Below are 10,727 nucleotides of genomic sequence, written 5' to 3' on the forward strand. Positions count from 1 at the left end.
TTCGTAAAATTCATAACCATTTTTGGTTTACATAAATGGAACACGGAGCTCAATGTCGGCTATGTCGAATTGTATGACATGGTTGGCACATTTGCACAACTCGATTGGTTTTGAGTCGAACGGATTACAGAATGCAAAATTGCAGTCCGTTCGGATAATTCTAACTCGATTGGACTTCAGAATACGCGTTAGTAGTTGATCAGTTGTCAGATCTGGAATTTCTAAGGAAATTACATTATCGATATCCCTTGGCCTATCGATTTTGTCGACTAACCATACTAAAATATGTTGATATTTTATGGCATATGTTGATCATAAATTGTTGAGACATCTCACGACATCGTAGAATGTCGTTGTCCTGATCATATAGAATGATGTTCATAATAAATAAATTACCTTTAGCGAGATCTCGTTGATTAATGTTTGTGCAATATCCGTCTTGTCCCTTCAGAACAGCTAGGGGATTTTTCTTCTAAGAGACCCTTTTGACTTGCATTATAGTCACACATGTTCCAGAGCTAGTCACTTAGAACACATTCAAGGCGTGTTGCTTGGCATAGAAATCTCAACCAAGTACTACTAAAAACGATGCAAGTAATACTACGATGATAAGGCGAACGTTGGGAACGTTAGTGCTATTGAAGAAGAACATGGAGAGAGTCGTATGAACGATGTGCTTTAACGATGAATTTCAGATTATTGTTTTTTCTTCGAATCACAATTTCTCTCGTCACTGTACAGTCGCCATCTTTGATTCTAGCAATTCTTGCACATTGAATTTACACACGTGCTCTCCAGCAAGTGTTTTATCAGGATTGATGACAATAGCGTGATTGATTTCCTTTATAAAGTATTAATTCTGTTCTTGCTAAATCAATTTTGATGCTGAACCTTTGCAACATCTACTGTGTCAATGCAGTGTTACACAGTAAGTGCTTCGAACTTTCAGCCTAAAAATTCCAGAAACGATAATCATCGCCTATCAATTTTGTTATCTTATGAATAGTTTCGATTTCCTTAGTGTTGATAGTCCTCTAGTTGAAGACAATACTGAAATAAATCTTATTTTACATCCAGTATTTATTCAAGATTACTAAAATGTTTAGTTGAAAATCTTTTAGGGTTTGTAGATGTCCCTTGAAATTTCCGCCTTAAAACGTTTCACACGTTCAAGCTTGAGAGCACATATGGGTGCGAGGGTAGAAAGTATAGAAAACAGAGCTTTGGAGGATGCGCTGGCCATTGCTCCATTTATTGATAAGCATGCCAGATGAGCATTTTCTGAACTGGCGTTTGTGTAGTTTAAAACCACCACACTAATGAAGGATATGATAATCTTAGTCACAGTCATCCAGTGAATCATTTTGTGAATATAGCTCTTCGAGCTCAAAGATCACTGTGGGCGTTAGATAATACGTTATAGTTAAGGAGGCCATTAATCAGCTAAAGAACCACAAAGCAGCTGGTAAGGATGGCCTCATAGCGGAGCTCTCCAAAAGAAGTCCGGGAAAACTTGTAGAGTGTATGCACCGGTTGATAGTCAGGATCTGGGACACATACCAGCTACTGGAGGAATGGAAGGACGGGGTAATCGTGCCATCACAATCCTGAATGGTGCCTACAAAAGAAAATCACCCGAAAATCACTTGCTCAATCAGAGCATTTACGCCTGGCAAGCACGATTCAAATTCTACAATTTTCTTCAAATTACCGAATGGAATGCTCGAAAATTCCAATTCATTTTTCATCGATTTTAATGTTAACGTATGCATTCAAAAAAATGGACTAATTTCGGATGGCGATGAAAGATAATTTATAGGAACAAATTTTCATTAAATCTTACGTTTATTAAGTCTACAACAAAAATGATTCAAGGACGTTGATTCGCAGCAGCAGCACTGTCAAGCAACTGGATGGTTTTTCCATACTGCAAGCTCCACCCCACAGTGAAGGAGTTGGACATCCTGAGACACTCCGTGTCCGCCAGATATAGCCGATCTGGTATTTACAATATTGCCGCTCCTTAAGCCGGGAGATCGAAGCAACCGTCCAAACGGTAGAGAAGAATCTGGCCAACATGGACATTTTTATGCGGAAGCGTCAGACGAGACCGGCAGTATCTGAGCAGCAGACAATCACCCAGAAGGAGTAGCTTGAGGTGCTGGTGAAAAACTTCTTTCCGACGGAAGAAGTGAAAAACTTATTTTCGTACTCATAATGAAGGAAAGACGAGACGTACTTGATGCTACAATCCAACGAATGGCAGGGGACCGGGTACTTTACGTTTCCCCAGGTAAGCGATGACGTCGAATATATCATTTACATCAAGTTCTCGAAGAAGGTCCTGATATTGAAATATATTGATATCGCGGGACATTTTCGTTTCTTTTGCCAAATGCGGGACGTTTCGCGGGACGGAATCTTACGCGGGACATTTGTTGAAATGCGGGACTGCGTCTGGTCAATTTATGCTAGCAGAAGGGACTGATCGCAACAGAGTTCTTCTTGGTAGTAGTGTTTTGATCAGGGACGACGAGCTTGAGGTGGTAGGGGAATTTGTCTATCTAGGCCCGTTGATAACAACTAACAACAACAGCAACCGTGAAATTCGAAGACGCATAGTCAGTGGAAGTCGTGCCTAATATGGGCTCCGCAAATCCTTAAGGTCCAACAAACTCCGACCCCGTACGAAGTGTACCATGTACAAATCCCTAATTCGACGTACTATAAGAACGAGGTTCTGGAGAAGGTTGTAGCCCCGGCACTTAGGGACCTCTACGAGAAGGATCATTACGTCTTTGGGCCTCTTTGGGTCCTCTGGGCTTTTATGTATGGTCGTACATGCTGGCCAAGCAGAGCGAACATAAAGTGAGCACTATGGACCAATTTATGAAACTCAAAAATTGATCCAGAAAAGAATATTTTTTTTTCCTTTTTCCAACACATTTTTAAAGTGTATTCGAACTTATTGAACACCCTGTAGAAAAAAGCATGACTCACTGATATCGAATAAATCTGTGGTCATATGGAAATGTTGCTACGTGGTTTTCTTTCCATTTCTATTTGATAGACAACGTACACATAGCAATATTTGTCTCATTTTTTTCTGTATTTTTCAAAATATTTTTCCTTGCGACTAACCCAGGAGTCCGAGCAACAAAACCAAATGTTTCTGATTTGCATTCCACGGCTAGTGTTTTCTCGCACGCGAAGATATTGATTTATTGTTTTAACAATTTTTTTCATACAATTTTGAGAATCCATTAAACATTGTTGAATGCTTCAAAAATGAACCCAATAACTTCTACGTGGAAAACCAAACCTCTTTTTCTCTCTCTCTCCATTGTGCTGTAGTTAGTTGTGTGATGTTCGATAACTTAGCCGCCGCGTTTCCGTTTCGTAACGTCTTAAAATTGTATGTATGTTTTGTCGGTAATATTATTCCATACATAGTTATGTTAAAAACTTGCAAATTTGCACATCATCTTTTATGCCTTTCTTTCAATACATAGATGTACGTGTATGTGTTATGTGTGTATATATAATTTATTTTTAATCTGTGTATATATGTATATTGAATTTTAAATATGGATTCTTATGTTTTAATTAATCTACTCATTTTCTGATTTTCCTGTTTCCTAAAAAAGGATATTTTTATGTTTAGGTGTTTAAATGTTCTTCTATTATGTTTACCAAAACAAAATTAAAGTTTCGATAAGCTGTCTGTTTTACTGCTGCTAGTTGTTTCAGTTCAACAAGCACAATACAACAGTGTGAATTATTTTCAATAACTAATGCTAGCGTAGATTTGTAAAAGTAGGTTAATAGAGATTAGATTCCATCCGATGTTGTTTGAATGTCTCGTAACGGGTGTATTCCAAAGAAAAATTTCCTAGAATGTGTGTTTACTTATGAATATACACTTTTAAAATTACATTAGCTGTTTCTGGCTTTTACGACGGTTTGTGTTTTCATGGATGCTGTGTGTTTTCAGTAAAAATGGGTGTGAGTTTCACACCGCGCGCTCGGTTTACTCACTGAATTGGGTATATCATAAATAACTCTTCTTCAATCAATGTATATATATTTTCTCTGTTACTATAGAGAACAATGTTTAGTGTAGTGTTTTTCCGGATTCCCATTTCGACTTTACTAAATAGAGGTATATTTCAGTTTTATCTTCTTTTCTGAAGATATTAGATAGCTTTTTATGTTCATAGATAACTATTAGAAACAAAAGGACTCTATGGTTTAATGATTTCGAAAAAAAATCGTGAAAGCTCAATATGCTGGCGTTCCTCTCCGGTAAATTGAATTTGAAAAAACCATATACTTTTGTTCAAAATTTCACCACAATATATCCGATGATCGATTTTTTATTTATTACGAAAACTGATCTTGGAAACACATCAGAAATAATTTGAAATTAGGAAAAAACCATTAAATGTTTCATACAGCATAAAAGCGATTGAGAATGTTCATTACTCATAATGGCTCAATCATTTTCGTTAATACAAGCAAGAAAATACACAATTCGGTTTGTTCTTTGACACATCGATATTTTTGCGTTTTTTTGTTTTTGTTATTTCGTTTGATGTTGCTACTAAATTTTAAGACACATGATCATGTTTTCTTCTTTTTGCTTTTAACGCTATTTACAACTGTTTGTATAATTTATGCTCACATTTTTTTACAACCAAAAGTATTACGAATGTATGTATGTGTGCACTCTGAAAGAATGTGCGAGTGACATTTTTTTTTTGCGTGTGTGTCTGCACATCTACCCCTTTAAAAGACACTTTCTTTAATGTATTTTATTGTTTTCTTATCGGCTAGCCTTATATCGAGTAAGACGATATCCTCCTATTTGTTTTCCGAAATTTTTTCCACATGTGGGGAAATGTTTAAATTATTAATTTACAATTTCTATTATCGATGAAATACAGCTTAGAGGTTATTAGCATTATTTTGCCCTTAAAATGAGATCTTCATATTTTATTCTAAAAGATTTCCTGTTTCCTTCCAGCTAGTAAAGAGCTAGTTAAATAGTGTGATCGTTTACCTAACCAAGTATCAAGAAAAAAATATTGGATAACTCCTTTATTATATATATATATATATATATATATATATATATATACTTCTATATATACTTCTACTTGATGCTCACGCATCAATTTGTCATTGAAAAACTTCTCACTACAAACACCTACATTCAGAACCAGGTAAAATTACAATCTACGAAGAATTAAAAACGTGTGCTGTTTCGTTTGTTTGTTTCTAATGCTACGCGCTACTCTACTGTTTTCTGTTATTATATTATGTTTACAGCTGTTTCAATATGTTTTGTTGCTCCTATGGAATCCTTAGATTTACCCAACTTTTTTGTAATTATTTGTTATGTAATCGAACGACAATTATTCGTCGTCAGATAGGGTACGCCTTCACATGTATTGCAAGAGATACAGTTTGATTTGAACCTACACATAAGTCAAGAGCAGAAGTCCACATAAAATAATTATTCCACTTAGGTTGTAAGTGAAAAAACAATCACAGATCAAACGAAAAATAATTCACACATGACATGTACGATCTCTGTTCGTTTGCTTATCGAAAACTTCAATCTTGATTGGGTGTGTTTGTATGGAGCTAAAAAATTTTCATAAGTTTTATGAAATCATGAGGAAAAGACCTATTTAATGAGTAATGAGTAGTGAAACTTTGAAAACTGAACACAATCATTAGGTGTGTTCCCGTACTTTCCAGCTTTCATGTTGTGAAAGAGGCTCGTATGAATGCAATATTTTATGATTCGTCAATTTTGCATGTCCAGCGGGGGAACACAACGCTTAGAGTCGACGTTAAAAATATATATATATATACGAATTTTCGAATTTGTAAATTTTTAAACTAAGTGGTTTTCGAAGGATATTTCCTACTTGTGTCCATAGAAAAGAAATGTGTATATGAAGTCTACTAAATTTAAATTTATTTAAGAAGTCTTGTTCGCTTTCGCGTTTAAAATATGAATAGCTAAATTAAATTTTCTACTTAAAGCGAGATTTGAATTTTGTTTATATCGGTTGATCAATGTTTGAGAAGTTATCGCTAACGAGCTGTTGTGTTTGAATGCATCCGGGAATTTGTAGGTGTTAAAACCAGACCATGAATGATGCAACATTCTATTTGTCGCCCCATAGATAAATCCCCACTTTGAAAAAAAATTCTTCTAGTTCAGATATACTCAACCTGCGGTCCTCGGGTGTGTAACGAAAACATTAGAATTAACTATTTAATTTTATTGAATTGGACTACGTCTTTCAGTGTCGGTACCGAATCAGAAAACAGGGCAAGTTTTTATGAAATAGAAAGAGCGCAAATGCAGCTTTCGTTCTACGGACAATGTGGATAGAGAAAACATTTCAATTCTAGCTCCGCCCGTTTTCAATTTATTGAGTATAAACAAGCTATTCACGATTTCACAACATTCACGACAAATCAGTCCTCTCGCTAGCGACCGAAGGACAGCGAGGTTTTCCAAATGGTCCTTCTCAATGCTTAGTTTGGTTTAGTTTCAAATTGGCCTTTAAACCCTCTATAATACAAACCATGGTAACCATTATTCAAGTCGCAGTCTCGCTCTAGCTAGCAAAAAGCAGTCTTTCTCATTGATGATGTCAGACACAGCTGTTTCGCTCAATAGAATGGAAAAAGAGAGGATAGGTATCGCACACAGTGGTGCAATTTTGTTCGGTGGAAGCACTGCAAAGAATTGAGAACCAGAACAGTGGGTTCAAAGCCCCTAAGGAGGATGGTTGTAATAGATGTTATCCATGGTTATTACACAAAGAAAGTAATGAATATACCCCTAAACCAAGGTGTCACGCGACCCGTGCCGAGGTATGAATGGTCGGGGGGTTAATTAAATACCTTGCCACTAACGGAGCCTACGGAGTACCAGGGTACCGCATTAAGCGCGTCACTGATGCAGTGTAATTTCTTTACCGCGCAACTCGTGGGACCTTTATGAATAACTCTAACAAATAACTTTCGGGTTCCGGCAGCGGCCGGAATCTCTGAACTCTAATAACCTTGAAAATCTGAGGTCTTCTGGAACTAGTGGCGCCAAATTCGTAGTTCAAAGAGATGTTATTTTGATTTTGATAAAAATAACATTTTGATAGGATTTTGATAAAGAGAAGATTCTACGCGGTGAATCTCCTAGATCCGTGAAGCTTGACAATCTGGAAGTTCCTAGACCAAGCGGTTCCGACCCAGCGGCTACCGCAATAGGTTTAGAAACTTTCCCAAATGTTCCAAACGAACGGTCAAAACTAATGCAGAACACTAACAGCAAATAAACCTTCATCACGCTTAAGCAGCGTCGAGTGTGCTTTCTAGGTTTATCAAAGACGCTATGGATTTAGCTCTAATTCAAGAGCCACAAAGGAAGAATACTTAGTATTTAAACAGGTTCATGCAAGTTATTCTACGATAACTCTCCAAGAAGTGCAGTCTTAGCAAATGCAAATATTAAATGCTTTCCTACAACAGAGTTCATTAAATGGGACATCGTGGCGATCAGAGTTGATATACCAACTACCAAGGGAAGATCTGACATAATATTTGCGTCGGCTTATTTTCCTGGCGAAGTACCTGAGGCACATCCCCAAGAGGTTGCGGCGTTCGTAAATTACTGCAGAAAAATCAACAAAGATTTCATGACCGGCTGTGATGCTAACGCTCATCACATTTTGTGGGGAAGTTCTGACATAAACAGTCGAAGTGAATGTCTATTAGAATTTCTTTCTTCAAAGAACATGGACCTAACACTGTGTAGTCCGGTAATTTCTGATAAAATATACAACTGGCACGTTTCGGGAGAGGCGTCTTTGTCGGATCATAGACACATTATTTTTGAATGGGAACGGTTCAGTAGAGCTGAAATTATTTCGGATTGGTCTCAATGCAGGAGCGCCCTAACCGAATATAACAGAGAACAAAGATGATCCAAATGAAAATACTGGGTAAATAACTGCGAAAGCATTGAATATACCCCAATCGTTGCAAGACTGAGTAAGACTCTTGCAAAGACCACTCGAATGTGACAGGTTCCCTTAAAAAGGACAACAGTTCGTTCACAACATCTCCCTCAGAAGTATTAGACTCATTGCTGAAGACTCACTTCCCGGGATCTACATTTGGTCATTTCTGGTCAATTCTTTCAACCATACAAATCCTCAGGTGCACATGGAATTTTTCCAGCCCTGATTTAAAAGAAGAATCATACCTAATTCCATCTCTAATCGAGATGTTAAAGTTCTGATACTAGAGCACATCCATTCACATGGAAACTCGTTAAAGTTGTCTTCATTCCAAAAGCTGGCAAACGTGATGAATCGCTCCCAAAAGCATCCAAACCAACAAGTTTATCATCAATACTGTTGAAAACTATGGAGAAAGTACTATTCAATACATAAAGACAGTGATCATTTGGATCTTCATCTAAATACCAGTTTGGCTACCAATCAGGCAAATCCACGGTCACAGCGTTACACAGGCTTGTGATAAAAATTGAAAAAATATATTCCGTCTAAAAAAACTGTATTATGTGCGTTTCTTGATATCGAAGGTATTTTCGATAATACTTCTTATCTATCAATGGCATAGGCTATGGGAGGAATAATAGAATGGATCATTTTCCAGATACTCCGGAAAGAGGACTTGCAAAAATCCGAGATGCACATCGGAAATCAGCCAAACCAGAATTGTTTTTATGCTTTCCATCATAAGGAATAACTACCACGAGCAGTTCAAAAGAAAAATGATTCTTTTCTATCAGATACCCAACCCCGCCTCAAGGCGAATTACTGGTTTTGTGGTATAAATAAATAATCCGTGACTTTAAAAAATTGCCGTTATGTTTTTCGATTTTCTCATCAAAAATATGATCTACTATAGTTATTTCACGCAAATAAAAAAATTGGGTTTCAGAAGGTCAAGGAATCGAATAAGGAGAACATGACTAAAACAGTAAAGAAATATTAAATAGGAGGTACCGCGTCGGTTTTCGTATCTTTATGTGGAGATTGAATTGAATGATTGCGAATTGATTTTCATAGTTTTTGCTGGAAGAAAGCTTCTGTGACTTTAGAAGTGTATTCGGATTTATTGGTATAATGGTGATAATGTTTTGAATTATTCGGGTATTCTCGGCTCTTTCGTCCTTAGTCTTGAGCGCTTTTGGAAAACTTTTGCCAATTTGAAAAACTAAACTAAACACTCAGCCCTGGGAAATACCATTTGGAATGTCTCACTGCCGCTGCCATCCGGTCGTTAGCAGGATGACTGATAAATGACTGAATCGTGAATAATTTATTTGTGACTTTTTCCGATTGATCAATCAGTTTTTTGAAATCGAGCATTGTTTCCGGGCTAGAAGTGGCGTCAAAGTGCAGCGCAATTCAAGCCAGACGTGGAGAAGGTATTTTTCAACAGTGAAAGCTGCGTTCTTCGATGAAAAACTAAAGGGTGACATTTTGATCCGCAGCGGTTGCTGCCGACGCCGCCAGCCCACCTATTCGGTTCCGATTTTCGGTTGCGTTCTGAGTGCTTTGGAGCGTTGTTTTGGTAGATACTGAAAACCTACTTGGATATTCATTAAGTAACCAGTAAGTAACTTTCATGGTTTTTTGACGAAATTCATCGAATATGCTAAACCATTCACGGTTGAAGCATAAAAGTAATTCCCTGGTGGCAGAGGAGACTGGGAAGAATAATTCAGCATCTGCAGGAGTAAAAAGTCGGAATTGAAGCAGATAGTCTAAGCTCCCGTACTAAATGGTAGTATTCAAATTCAGAGTGCCAAGGAAAATATACCATACTAGTGGTCAATGATTCTATAAATATACTTCTTTTGTAGTAGTTATAGGGATCAAGCAGAAATTTTCAAACAAATCTGCTATTTCAACAACATTCGAAGACCAGATAATTTTGAACAAAAAAAATTGTATGTTGGTGCAATAAAAATATTGTGGATCATTTTCATTATGTGCTCTTTTTTCAATCGCCCGCAAAAAACCATGAAATAGTAAATTTATCAATATACTGAAATACCATTTCATAAAAAAACATTATTCTGCACCATGTTTATTTGAAAATTATATTTAATGTGACTTTTTAAAATATGACATCATAATCTTTTTTAATAAATGTCTGTTCGTTTTGATTACAAGAAATAAATATTCGCTCAATTAATCGAATACTGAAAGACAATTATTCGAATGAATCGAACATTTATAAATGGCCTTACGACTCGATAATCGGATAAACGAAAAATTTAGACATCTCTACAGTCTCCGTTCCTTGACAGTGCTACCAAATGTTTGTACTAAAGAGCCTTGAATGTTTATAGTGTTTGTTTCTTGCCGGTTATAATTCCGTGGTCCTACGTTAACGGTGCGGTCGTGTGATGGACATCATTTTATTTATTTTAGTTTTTACGGCCCGCGAAACATGACTGACATCTGTTTGTGGCTTCTCTGAAGAAAAAAGTTTAGTATCTGGTCTAGTTGTATTCATGAAAATGTTGAAAATCACATCATGTTGTGAAGACGAGATTCCACAATGAAAAGTGGAACGAAGAAATTTCTGTCAAAGATGGTGTGTAAAATGTTTGAATTTCGTAACAGTCGAGTGATCTAATTTTGTATAATGAATTACACAGA

This window comes from Toxorhynchites rutilus, chromosome 1, assembly GCF_029784135.1.
Source record: "Toxorhynchites rutilus septentrionalis strain SRP chromosome 1, ASM2978413v1, whole genome shotgun sequence".
Lineage (NCBI taxonomy): Eukaryota > Metazoa > Arthropoda > Insecta > Diptera > Culicidae > Toxorhynchites > Toxorhynchites rutilus.